The sequence below is a fragment of the Musca autumnalis genome, unplaced genomic scaffold (genome assembly GCF_047663935.1).
Source record: "Musca autumnalis isolate F117 unplaced genomic scaffold, ASM4766393v1 scaffold_2, whole genome shotgun sequence".
In the NCBI taxonomy this organism is placed as follows: Eukaryota; Metazoa; Arthropoda; class Insecta; order Diptera; family Muscidae; genus Musca; species Musca autumnalis.
Window position 1 is genome coordinate 177,136,903 of NW_027411755.1, and position 14,373 is coordinate 177,151,275.

The following is a 14,373-nucleotide window of genomic DNA, read 5'->3' on the forward strand; positions in this document are numbered from 1 at the left end:
AACTCAATGCTCACCTCTGCAGGCAATGCGCTGAACAGTGATGCCGTAGATATAGTGGCGGATATTTGCATATTCCTCGCGTGTAAAAGAGTGATAAGATTGATCAAATAGGAGTTCAGCCTTTCACAAATGCCATCAGGGAAGGTATCACATACATTACGATCTCAATGCCATCTGGAGGAGGTTGAATACAGGAGATGTTAGAAAGTTCTGGAGATATCACACCTCCCTGGGGAACTCCCTGTTCACTCCACGGGACTCGGACTTCTTGTCCACGGCGCCACACATATAATTGATTATCCAACGTAGTCCGGGTCCTGATTTCATTGAAAAAATTGCATGAAATTATGCGTCTCTAGATCGACCTCCATGGTAGAGTAAAATCATAAAATTGCTGTAGTAGGGAATTCGATGTAAGAACACCTAATTTCATGAAATTTTTTAATGAAATTTACGCTAGTGCCCAGCAAAAAATTTTGGAAGTTGTGCAATTGGAGTTATGATTTCACAAGATCTTTCGATGTAGTCCAACAGTTATGAAAAATGCACTCCGTTCGATACATTTTATAAGCAGTTGCTGTAGAGATCCCTACAGAATAAAACACATTACACATTTCTTCAAAAGATAAACAAGAGTGTATACATTTCGAAGAATTTGTTAAAAAGTAAAGAAATAAAAACTTAAGTTCCGAACATTTTTGCTGCAAAAAGTTTGCATCCGTGAATGCAGTCGAATCACTACAAGTGTACAGTACGTTTGCCGTTGGAGTACATCCTTTCCTATGAATTCACTTATGAATTTTACAAGAGAGCGCACAGCTAGGATGCACTCCATTTTGCTTCCACAGCTAGGATGCACTCCGTTTTCGATCCAAATCCCAACTTTTTATGTAGGCACTCTTCGGATTGCATTTTTAATCAGTCTAAAGATGCAGTAAAAATGCAAGCTATTGCGAAATATCCCAGAATAAATAAAATGCATTTATTATTTGTATAAAAAAAGAATACAAAGAACTTTATTATATAAACACAAACTAAAAAAATCCATTAAATTTAATCACAATTGAGTGTACTTCCTCCGTTCTCCATTTAATCCAAGCGCAATTGATTTTGCTTCGTCATCCTAAAGGGGTTTTATGTTGCCTTCCCATCACTAGTTCAGCTTTCGGCATGCACTCCAAGTACACTCCATTAAAAACTTCCGTCTCGTGAATTACCGCAAAAATATTCGCAACTTTAGTTTGTATTTTTTTATTTTATAACAAATTCTTCGAAATATATTCACACTTGTTTCTCTTTTGAAGAAATTATGTCGGCAGCGACGGGTAGGGATCAACCAACTGTTTTTGTTTTCTAGGGTTCTCTAAAGCAACTGCTTATTAAATGTATCGAACGGAGTGCATTTTTCATAACTCTGTTGGACTACATCGAAAGATGTTGTGAAATCATAACTCCAATTGCACAACTTCCAATTTTTTTGACAACAAACATAATAAATTTTATATTATTGTGATTTGAGTTCTTTGTATTTTAAATCACAATAATGTTTTTGACAACAAACATTGTATTGTATGCTGTCTGAAGTAAAGGAACGCTTTTCCAGTAAAAAGTGGCAAAACTTGAAGATTCTTGCGCGTAAAGGAACAGGGCTTATGTCAGAGTTGAAGCTGCAAAGCAAAGAAAGTCCGTGTTTAGACACACAAATTTCTCGGGAAAGTAAATTCAGTTTTTAGACAATAGGGGGTAGGAAAGAGTATTGAGTATTATGTACTCACCCCTTTAAAGGCCTTGCCTGCTTACCTTGCTTACTTCTGATAAAAGAATAAAAAAGAAAAGGGCAACCCAGTTCGAAATTTCCTCGGCCTTCTGTATTCTTTTATTTTTATTATGTCAAAAATGAAGCAGGAAAGCGAGGCAATCAGGCAGAGCAGTTTATGTACCCAGGCCTTAAGGCCTAGCTACATACGCTGCCTTGCCTGGTTGCTTCTGATAAAAGAATAAAAACGAAAAGGGCAACCCAGTTCGAAATTTGCTCGCCCTTTTTATTCTTTTATTTTTATTATGTCAGAAGGGTTGCCCTTTTCTTTTTTATTCTTTTATCAGAAGTAAGCAAGGTAAGCAGGCAAGGCAGCTTATGTACTCAGCCCTTAAAGGTCGGGGTACGTAAGTCGCCTCGCCTGGTTGCCTTGCTTTCCAGCTTCAATTCTGACATAACAAAAATAAAAGAATAAAGAGGAAAGGCGCAACCTATTTCGAAATTGGCTCGGCCTTCTTTATTCTTTTATTATTTGCTCTGTTCCAGAACCTGCAAGAATATACTATTTTTTACTACGATAACAATTTTTCCTTTATGTTATCGGAAAAAATAGTACAAATTAGTAGATTCTTGCAGTTCTGGAACAGGCCTTTTGTTATGTCAGAAATGATAGTGTTGGGCAATCTCGTTCATTGAGCGGATCGATCTTTTTCATTCCGTTCACCAAAAAGATCCGGGTCGTTTACTTCGTTCGTTGGATCTTTTTCGTTCAACAATACATTTGACTGTATCTTTTGAAGCCGTTCGTTCTCTGCTGCATATGACTCTGTCGCTCTTTTCACCGAATCGTTCTTTTGAAAATGTTCGTTCACGAATGACACATTGTGTGCTAATGGGGGTGGTTTTGTTTCTGAACGTAGTGGTGGTGGTTTTGACATGAAAGAAGCAGATGAACGAATGATGCAAAAGAAAGATATGACCGAGATGTGCTACTGAACGAGGTGAGTTACTGAGCGAGAGTAGCTCTCTGAATCATTGTTTGTTTTGTGTGGAAATTTGTGCTGCTTGCTCTAACGCAGCGTTTGTTTAGAGTTTGACTGCAAAACCAATGCTGCTAATTTTGTAAGCAGCAATGACTCGTCCATCGGGGATCTAAATGAACGATATAAAAGAATGGGCTGGATACGGATCCGTTCGTTCTTTTCACGGAATCGTTCCTTTGAGCCGGTTCGTTCATGAACGACGCAACTCTAAGAAATGAAGCAGGAAAGCAAGGCAATCAGGCAAGGCTGCTTATGTACCCAGGCCTTTAGGTCCTATCATCTTTCTTTTCAGGTTTCGAGCTCCAATGTTGCAGCTCGTCAGATCATTTACCCAATGGTTTTGCTTATGCTCGCCGCTTTGCTTGGGAAATTTCGTCTCACGTCGGATATTCGACCAGCTGGTATATGGAGTGCGGCAGCAGAAGTGATGATGTCTCGAAAAGTCCTCTCAGCTATTCGAACATCAGAAGGGTTGGGCAGATCTCTGAAGCAGGGACGTACGCAGGGGGGGGGCACGGGGGGCCCGGGCCCCCCCCGAAATGTTTTGGTCGACTAAAAATTTTTGAGCTACTTTAAGAAATTATTAAGTTTTTTCACTAAAATAACTTTTTTACTTTTGGAATTTTCAAATGAAAACTTAGATTGTTCTGAATATCATGTACTAAAAATTTACTTTATGAACAAGTTGTCTAAGAAATATTTAAAATTTTTTGTTTGAATACTCTTTTTGAGAAAACTTCCAGTGAAATCTGTATTACTTCTTTTTCTCATGTAATTTCATTATCAAATAATAAAGGGTCGAGGAATTCTATAATAAATATAAAGGTGTTGAGGCTTTAAACTCATTCTGTATTAAAAAAATTACGTGTTTAGTATTGTGCGGATTGAAAGAGCATGAAATAACATGTTTACTGGACAAAATGTACGATATATCAAGTGTTTTCCGTGGAGCATATCTCTAAAACTAATAAGAAAATTGTTTTACTGCCTTAATTTTTTATTATTTATTTTATGGAGAAAAATGTATTGTTGTGCGTCATAAAGTGCTAATATCTGCTATAAGTAGCATACCCACCTGAATTTTTTCCTATCATTAACAAAGTTGTAACTGAAAACTAACGCAAACAAAATTAATGCTCAAACATTGGTTAAATGTTATTAAAATCTGCTGTAATTTCGGGCTTTAGGCTAACGATAAAAATGTACCTCGTCGAAATAATGGCCTTTGATTTCTCATATGTTTCGACAAAATCCGCTTCAAATAATTTGTGGGTCTATCTTGTATTGCCACTAAACTTGAGTTGCGTTGTCAGTTGTCTGCGCGACTGAGACGAAATGTTGTACCATTAATGTCAACTTAACTGGGTGGTCGATAAACATGTTATCGATCAGCGTTTTTTCAAACTAGTGACCTCTATTCGCAAAAAAAAAAAAAAAAAAAAAACATTTTAAAAATAATTGCGCTTTGGATAACTCTTTTGTGTATTCTGGACAATATTTTAATATTTTGGCTGAGTTTTCGAGCAAATTTGGAAAACAACCCAAGATTGGAATATAACCTGCCCATTGAATCTTCGGATCGTCAAGTTTTATTTGCTGTCCCAAAAAATGATAAGTTCGGTGGAATTATTTTTTGATGATGAAGAAAATGTACAGGACATTGCATCTATTAGAAGAAATTTGAGGGACAAGTCGAATCCATTGGAATTGCCATCTGCACTGTAAGCTGTTGATCATGTGGAAAGATCTGTATAATCAGTAAATTATTTCAGGTTTAAGGCGTATTTTCGATGGCCAGGGATGTCGTAGTTTACGTTGGATGACTTCAAAGTAAGTTACAGATCAACAGCAATACCCCCCACTTTTAAAAGTGTGCGCAGCGTTGCGATTCTTTGAGGACGGAAGTTTCCAAAAGTCGCATGGCAATGATTTCAACAATTGCATGACTCAATCTACATTGTCGAGAGTATTGTGTGTTTCAAAGTTGACAGAGGAGGAAAAAAGGCAAAATAAAAACCATTTTTATTCAAAAACGAAATTCCCTGGTGTAGTTGGCTATATAGATGGAGCACATGTGACATTATGGGTCCAAAGGAGGATGTTCGTCATTTGTACTTAAACTGAACCTACTATAACTGAACCAAAGGCGATAAATTCACTTATTGTGATAAACCACCACCAGTGTCGTTGAAGTTTATTTTATTTTGAGGCGTTTTCTTTTTCAACTTTGCTTTAAAGTGAATCCAGACTCTGCCACTCTTCAGGTGTTCGTGTTGGAGGTTCATGGCGGTTTAAACTGTCCGAAATGGACCTCCACGCTTCATCCGCTGTGGCTTTGGTTTCACCAAAACTCCCGAACACCTCGGGCTAAGTTTGGATTTTCACTCAGTTTATCAATTAATATTTCGAACTGTTGCTTTGTCGTTATTTTCACCATATTGATACACAAAATTAATGATGCAAAGAATCAATAATTGTTGACAAAATGTTTATTTTTCTTCTATTTTATTTCTTGTTTCTTCAAAAATGTTCACTGCAACTGAAAAATGGTGGTTGCTGAAAAACAGCCGCTTCGTCAACTGAGATTCGCAACTTCAGTTGAGAGTTGCTATACGTGGATCAAGTTTGACAACTGGCAACGGCACTCAACGATAATTGTTATCGATGATCGACCCCTTGGTGTCGATTTAGCCCAGTTCTTTCGTTTGTCTGGCTCGAGCGCATGATAACTCTCGAACGGATCAACCGAACATTAAGTCATATCGGTCCAGTCCTTTTTTCCCACAAGTCTACCTTTGTCGAAGGTCCAAATCGATTTCTTCGAGACAAAGAATATGGATTATATCGGTTCACTCCTTCAGGGACCTCCCATACAAAATTTCAATATCCGATTTCACCGAAACTTTGAACATCCTAAAATTACTTCCGGACATACATATGTATAAGAAGTACTGAGAGGGTCTATATGGGACAACATCTTCGGATACTTCCCTCACAAAATGTCAAAATAAGTGCAATATAAGGGCTGTTCGAAAATCCATTGGACATTTTTGCCAATGCTACTCCTCGCGGTCTAGTTTACAGCGATATTCTATTTTTCGTGGGTAAGTCGATGCTTCCTGACATAACGGTTCAAAAGCTCTAAATCTTAGCATGACCAACTAAAATGACGGATTGACACGATAACTATCAAAAGGAATGACTTCCAAAGTTAGGTCTACTTCCAAAATGGACCATTCTTGCAGGTATCTTCTCCACAAAAGTGCAAAACTTTTGCGCTCTTATCGAAGTCAAATTTATGATCACAACATAAACATTTATTCGCAACGCTCACAATCGTGAAGTTTTATACCCAAATGTTTCGATATTTTTGTCGGAAAGTGTATACGTCCTAAAAAGACAACGAAATTCTGAAACTCCCTGACTTCACAATTTGTAGGACAGAGATATTGGTTGTGAAGCCCGTATTCGATATGTCTATAGATTAAAGTCTATACTTTTAAGACTGATACTTTTTTACTTGTTTTCGAAAAAACAAAAGTTATGAATTTTCATAAGTTGGTGCCAACAGAAGTGAAATAAGCTCTAAATCTTAAATAAGGGGGAACAACCATTTGTCAGGACTTAGCTAAAATTTTGCAGAGCCCGAACGTGGGTTTCGTAGTCTCAAACAGTACTGCGTGTAGAATTCGGAGTCTATGGGTCGTAGTTGGTATCGCCCGACTTCTGATAAAAATGTTTTCTGTTCTAAATGCCTGTTCCAGCACCTTCAAGAATATAAAAATTTTCACTACTGAAGAGATTCTTGCAGTACTGGAACAGACCATAAATGTAATTTTCTGAATTTTTCAGTTGCATGGACTCTATAACTTCTGGTAAAATAGTAAAGTTTTCGTGTTTTTACAGTGTTTTATTTAACTTGCTTTGGTCCGTTTAGTTCAAATCAAATTAGCAGTTGACCAATCGAACTCAAACTTTGCACACTTTTCAGATTTAGATGACAATACATGAATATGGAATCAAAACCAATATTAGTCCAGTTTATAGTGTTTTAACGGTGTTTTATTTAAATTGCATTTCAAATCTGGTAACTCAATTTTGACACAGTTGCAGTTGACCAATCAGACTAAAACTTTGCACACTTTTCAGATTTGGATGACAGTACAAGAATATGAAATTAAAACAAAGATTGGTCCATTTTACAGTGTTTTAACGGTGTTTTATTTAACTTGCATTTCAACTCTGGTAACTCATTTTCCACACAGTTGCAGTTGACATATCGAACTGAAACTTTGCACACTTTTCAGATTTGGATGACAATACGTGAATATGGGCCCAATTTTTCCTACAGCCCCCATATAGTGGTACCACCCGATTTCAGGTATTTTGAGGATTTTTATTCATTTTTGCCAGAATTAGCTGTCATTTGGCATTTCCAATGATACAGACATTTACCCACCAAAAATTGTGAACATAGGTCTAGGTTTTGGTATAGCCCCCTTATAGCGGTACCAACCGATTTCAAGTATTATGACGATTTTATCTTCATTTTGAGGCCGAATTGGCTGTAACTTGGCATTTTGAGTCCCCAATGGTACAGAAACTTCTCCACCAAAAATTGTTGACATAGGTATAAGTTTTGATATAGCCCTCATATAGTGCTACCACCTAATTTCTAGAGTTTTAAGGATTTTATCTTCATTTTAGCCAGAATTGGCTGTAACTTGACATTTGGAGTCCCCAATGGTACATAAACTTCCCCACCAAAAATTATGGACATAAGTCCAGGTTTTGGTATAGCTTTTATATAACGGTACTACACGATTTCAGGCATTTTAAAAATTTTATCTAAATTTTCGGCCTAAATTGACTATGATTTTGTTCTCAGTGATCAAAAAAATTTATTTACTAAAAAGTTTTTTTATTGTTAATTTTTTTAAATATAATTTAACAAAAATTAAGTTTCAGTATTTTATTTAGGAATGCACTTAAAACTAGGAAATAATTTGTCGCTTAGCCTCAATAAATATATTCTTTCTCATGATGGAATCTCTCAAATAAAACGCTTGCATTTTAATTATAAAAGGTGGCAAAATTAAACGGCAAGCGTTTTATTTGAGAGATTCCATCATGAGAAAGAATATATTTATTGAGGCTAAGCAACAAATTATTTCGTAGTTTTAAGTGCATTCCTAAATAAAACACTGAAACTTAATTTTTTTAAATTATATTTTATTATGACATAAAAGAATATTATTTTCTTACAATAGCTCGCAAATTTCAAACTTATATATATATATACTTATATATATATATATCTCTCTATTGAAATTATATACTTTGTGTCAATATTTCATATAAAATCAACTAAAAACCATTTAAAATAGCTTTATGTAACGCTACACAACACTTTTTAAAATCATGATTTTTGGTCAAGTTGGGCCCCCCCCGAAATGAAATCCTGCGTACGTCCCTGCTCTGAAGCGGTGATTCGTGGTGAACTCTCCGAAACTAGGCCAAATACCTTTCCCATGATTGATGAAAGAGCGGGGTTCAAAGGTAATGAAATAGGTCGGAGGAGATGGTCTGACCCAAGAGGAACTACGGGTTGCCAGGTGATATAATTTGTCAGACCAGATGGCACGATTGTTATATCTGGCGAACTGTGACACTCTTCGCTAATTCTGGCAAGGGCGTCCGCATTGACAGTATAGAGCAGTATCGGACACCATCACACCAAGGCATCAACCGAGGAGGTTGATGAAGAAGATAAGGTGGAAACACAATGAAATATGCCGCTTTTTCACGCTCAGTTTCATGTAATAGACTTAATGCCAAGTACTACCTAATTCGAATGAATTAGGCAGCATTTGAATTAGGTAGTACTTGGCCTTTAATCTTTTACATGAAACTGAGCGTGAAAAAAGCGGCGTATTTCATTCTGTTCACCCCTTTAAGGCCTAGGTACGTAAGCTGCTTCGCCTTGCTTTGCTGCTTCATTTCTGACATAATAAAAATAAAAGAATAAAGAAGGCCGAGCAAATTTCGAACTGGGTTGCCCTTTTCTTTTTTATTCTTTTATCAGAAGCAAGCAAGGCAAGGCAGCTTATGTTACTAGGCCTTTATTTCCTTTACTGCTAAACCTAAATAACGACGGGACGTACACGCCCTGGGTATACGGACGTATATATGTAGGTATGCGCCTAACAAAAGTTTTCATTTCAAATTTTCATAAAACAAGAATTGAAGGCCTGGGTACATAAGCTGCCTCGCCTGGTTGCCTTGCTTTCCTGCTGCATTTCTGACATAATAAAAATAAAAGAATAGAGAAGGCCGAGCAATTTTCGAACTGCGTTGCCCTTTTCTTTTATATTCTCTTATCAGAAGTAAGCAAGGTAAGCAGGCAAGGCAGCTTATGTACTCAGCCCTTTACCATCATTCGACATTCTCGGGTGTTAAGGCCTGCGTACATAAGCTGCCGTGCCTGATTGCCTTGCTTTCCTGCTTCATTTTTGACATAATAAAAATAAAAGAATAAAGGAGGCCGATTAAATTTCGAACTGGGTTGCCCTTTTCCTTTTTATTCTTTTATTAGAAGCAAGCAAGGCAACCAGGCGAGGCAGCTTATGTACGTAGGCCTTTAGTTTTGTCTCCTGGATTGCTGCTTTGAAATTTTATTTACATGTATGAAATATTCTTCTGACTCTTAAAATCCACTATTTCCTCTATATTACCTCGGAGTCCATTGCAATTAAATTGCATTTTCAGGGATTACAACAACAACGTCTGGTGTTAAGTGGTATGGCTACTGCTGGGAGACTGCGGGGAGTCGCGTATTCTGAAGACGACGACTCACTGGAGGCTATGTTCTCACATGGACAAGTCCAGAACAACCGTTGCGATGCACCCACTCTGGGGAGCTATTGCATTTCTACTACTTCTATATTCTATCCCATTGATACTTTTTCTAGGCAGGCATAATTTAGAGAAACTTATTTATTTTAACCCCTTTTGTTTTTTAGCTCCCACCCAAGGATATGTATGTATGCCCTTTCTTGGCAATTCCTTTATGTTGACTTTCCCAGAACGTACATATGTATGTATGTATGTGTAATGTATTCTTGTTTGAGCGTATGCAACAATTTATGGCGTAGATTGGCAATATTGTGGGAGTATTCTATTGAAAATGATGTCATGGCTTAATTGACTGTCTTTAATATGAGTTGTAGAAAAACTTGACGTATAGGATATGTTGCATGATTGACCCCATCATCGCTTATAGGGGACTGGAACGGGTTGATACCTTTAATAATGAATACATATGTATATATCTACAGGAAAATGTGGTTATTGATCGAAATGAAAAGTAGTTGCAAGGTAAATGATACCTAGTTCCGATTTGTATGCAGTTTAGACGGCGTCCGTCAGTCAAACCTAATAATGGAAATAATAGTAAAATAATAGTTTATTGTTATATTTTGTATTTATTTAATTTATATATTTTTCTTTAATAATATTTTCTAGAATGTGTAACGTGATAAGGAAAAACATATACGTATGGGTGTATAGAACATGTACAAATCATGCAAAACTTGGAATTAACTGAAGACTCATCGAAGAGGAATCGAATAGCTAATTAATAGTACGTTTACATTTACAAAACCGAGTGGATTTCAACTGTAAATTCCTTTGTGTATATGTCAAATGAAATCTCATCTGAAATCCATTGGATTTCGTTTGACGTTTAAGCAATGGAATTAATAGTTGAAATCGAGTGGATTTCTTTAACATAAACATAGAATAACTGCTTATGGAACAATATTATGTGTTTTGCTATTGACTGAATTTTAAAATATTAAATAAATAAATTCAAAGGCTTTAAAATTATAAATTTCACATTAAAATTTAATGATAAGAACGTCAGACTATTAATTAAACATTGGGATAGATTTAGCTATATATGAGTTTAAAAACGAGTTTAAAAATAAAAATAATCAGTGAATTGGATCCCAGTCTTTCTAGTTCATCAGATTCTCATAAAACTTAATGAGTCTATCACTGGTTTTCAATATCTATCTGTAATTGTAAACAGTTCTTTTTTTGATATTTTGAGAACAGTGCCTTAAAAGCAGCGTAGTTGTCTACATAACCCGTGACAACTCTATCCGCCTTCTCTGTCTTTTCCCTTAACATATCGAAGGCTTTCGATATTGCAAACAGTTTTGCTTGAAAAACGCTAATGTACAATTTACATTAGAAACTTTTTCGTCATTTAGAGCTGTTTCGTCATTTATTTGCTAAAACAGGCAACATTTTGCGTCATTTCCATACAAAAATAAATGACGATTGCTGCGTCATTTATTCTAAACAACGCACGAAAACACCGTACTATTATAAGCAGCCCAGTTTTTTTGTCATAAACTACCAAAAAATGCAACTGTTTTATGATGTCTTTGTTTGTTTGTGTGTGTTGTAGAAAAACAAAAATACTCAAACGATGACAAAAGTGAAAATAAATGTTTAAAAAACTTGCAAAAATTATGTTTTTTTGTTTTTAGAATTAATTTAAGTTATTTGAAACACATTTGTGTTGTGAAATTCCTATTTCTCTGAATAAATATATTGTGTGCGTGTGTTTGTGTTATTGTATAAGTGTGTATGTGCGATTGTGTGCGTAAGCAAATGACGCAAAAAACAGATGTAAATACACTTCATTTGATTCTAGGATTTCGTAAAACGAAATCATTTAATGTGCATATGTAAATTGGACTTAACTGAGTTTATAAGAACGAGTCGTGCGGTCCCAATCCACATGCATGGCATGTGTTGGATATCGTCCCATCAATGCCCAATATGAATTGAGATGGCTAAATTGTCCGGATCTTAAATAGGTTAAAACCACTCGTGTTTGCCTTGACAGCTGGTGCTCATCTGCTGCAATGGATGGAGTGTGGTCTCCGAGGAAGAAGCCTGCTTGATAGTCTCGTTGATTTAGAGGTTCTCGCTCTCTCACTCTCTCTCTCTCTCTCTCCAGATCATGAAGATCTCTGCTAACGTGCATGCCTGGGGGAAGTCTGTCCACTAGATCATGGCAGGGATGCTTCCGGCATTAACACCCACTGTAACGTGACAGAGGAGCTAGCCACGCGGGCATGAGTACATTGAGTGTACGTAATCCACTTTGAGTGGTGGCTGATACACTTACACTCCACTCGGGTGTTCCACTCCACCTTTGAGTGTTGTTCCATTCCACCTTCGGGTGTTGTTACACTCTATCTTTGAGTGTTGTTCCACTTTCTGGTGTTGTTCCACTGGTCAGTACTTGTAGGATACTTTAGACGTTAGAGTAGCACTAGTACTAACGCTAGACGAGTACCCGAACAACCAATCTGAATCCCGAGTGGCCGAACATTTGTAATAAGAACACCAGGTGCCCGAACAAACGCCATACGAACATCGAACCACCAACTGGCCGAGAATCCACCTCATGAACTTGGGGTAACGGAACGTCAGTAATACGAGCAACAAATCTTCAAGTCGTCTACTACCGAGGAAGGCACTACCAGGCAAAGAATCACGAAGTCCCTGGTCATCATCAGAGCGTCTACTACCTAGCAACGAATCACCGAACTGTTCATTCTTAAATCTTCTACAACTGAACAGCGAATCATCCAGTTCCAGTGCATCTACTCATTTGAAAACCGATTCATCTACAAATCGCCTACACCCGAACCAAATAACGAATCCTTGAGCCCTGCCGCTCCATCAGCCACTTCTCTCGTACGAAGCTTCTGACCGCCAATACTCAATCCAAGTTGCCTATACCCCCAGCGTTAATTATTCGATCTACCTTTTTATATTCAAAAACATCTTATCGTAGTAACGAACAGCAGATGCCTGTTCCAGAACCTGCAAGAATCTACAATTTATTACTACGATAAGAAATTTTCCTTTATGTTATGTATAGAAGTTAATTGAAATGACGCGATAATAAATTGTGTAAAGATATGTATTAATACTTACCATAGATATTTATCTTAAATTATTCATCTTTCCTATGATTTAGATCGTAACACGTTCTTTTTTGCATAAAAATACGTTTTTTTAATTTTGAATAAACAAAATGACAGAACATGTTTTGTTTTATTTTGTCAAAAAAAGAAACAATAGGTCTGTACGATAACTCAAAAAACAAAATGCTGTTCGATAACAAACTTGTTCAGAAATGCCTTGTTCAGACTGACGGCAATTCGCACTCTATTCGTTGTTCGACCCCACATTACGATATAATTACTATATTTCCCATACAAAATTTTGAGAACGAACAACGATTTGTGTACCTTGTTCAATTTAAATTACTCTCAGAACGACGATAAAATATGTCCCATCTCTAACAAATTAGAGAATTTATCGAAATAAATTAATTATGACAGCAAAAAAATAAAATTTAAAATTTATCAAAAATCCAAACATTTGTAGAAAAACAGCAGAACATGAATGAATAGTAACCGGCTTAACGACTAGTATACATAGCAAATTTTCTCTTTTATTTTATTGCAGTCGCATTTCTTGTCCATCGTTTCAAATTCGCGTACAAATTTAGAAACAAAAATCGAATGCCTGCCAAAAAGTCTGTATACCAAAAAGTTATTGTGGCAGGTCTCTCTCTCGTTAATTTTGAAAATAGAAAAATTAAAAAATGTGTTGAAGACACCAAAATTGTGGTAAAAAATAGAAAAGATGAATGGAAATAATATAATTAAATAGATATCTGAAAGAAGGACAAATAGTTTTTCAGTTCATATCAATTAATTTTACTCGCCATTTGGACGGAACTTTCTTTAAAATCTGTAAATAAAAAGTATGAAAATATGAATCATGTTGCTATGAATTGTGTATCATGTCGTATGAACGGGTTAATTCGTGTACATAATTATGAGAGCGAACAACGTGATTCAAATGCTGGTATGAACATGGCATAAAAAAAATCAGAAGCACTTGCACGTAGTTGCAAGAACTCGCAAACACTTTTTACTTGCGAAGTTATCGAACAGGCCTAATATTGGAAAAAGATTACAAGAGAGAAACATTAGGTCTGTTCATTTACTCAATAATTTGTACAAATTTGTACAAGTCCAGTAACTTCTTGTAATCGACTAAGGTCTTTTGAATTGTACTGTAGAGTAAACGAACAACATCCAGTAACAATTTGTACAAATTGTATGTAAACGAACACACATATTTGGTCTGTTTCTTTACTTTTGAAAATGGTAAAACCGGGAAAAATAGTAAAAGTTGTAAACTGCTCCGATATGAATTGTATGTTGTCAGAAGTAATGAAACGCTTTTCGAGTAAAAAGTGGTAAAACTTGAAGATTCTTGCACGTAAAGGAACAGGGCTATTGTCGATTAAGGTGAGAACACAATTAAAAATTCATGCTTATCCAAACCTGAATATGTGTAAAAGAATAAAGAAACCCAAAATCGTATTTGAATTAGGTAGTACCTGTCCTTTATTCATATACGTAAAATTGAGCGTGAAGCAAGCAACAAAAGTCATTGTGTTTCTACCTT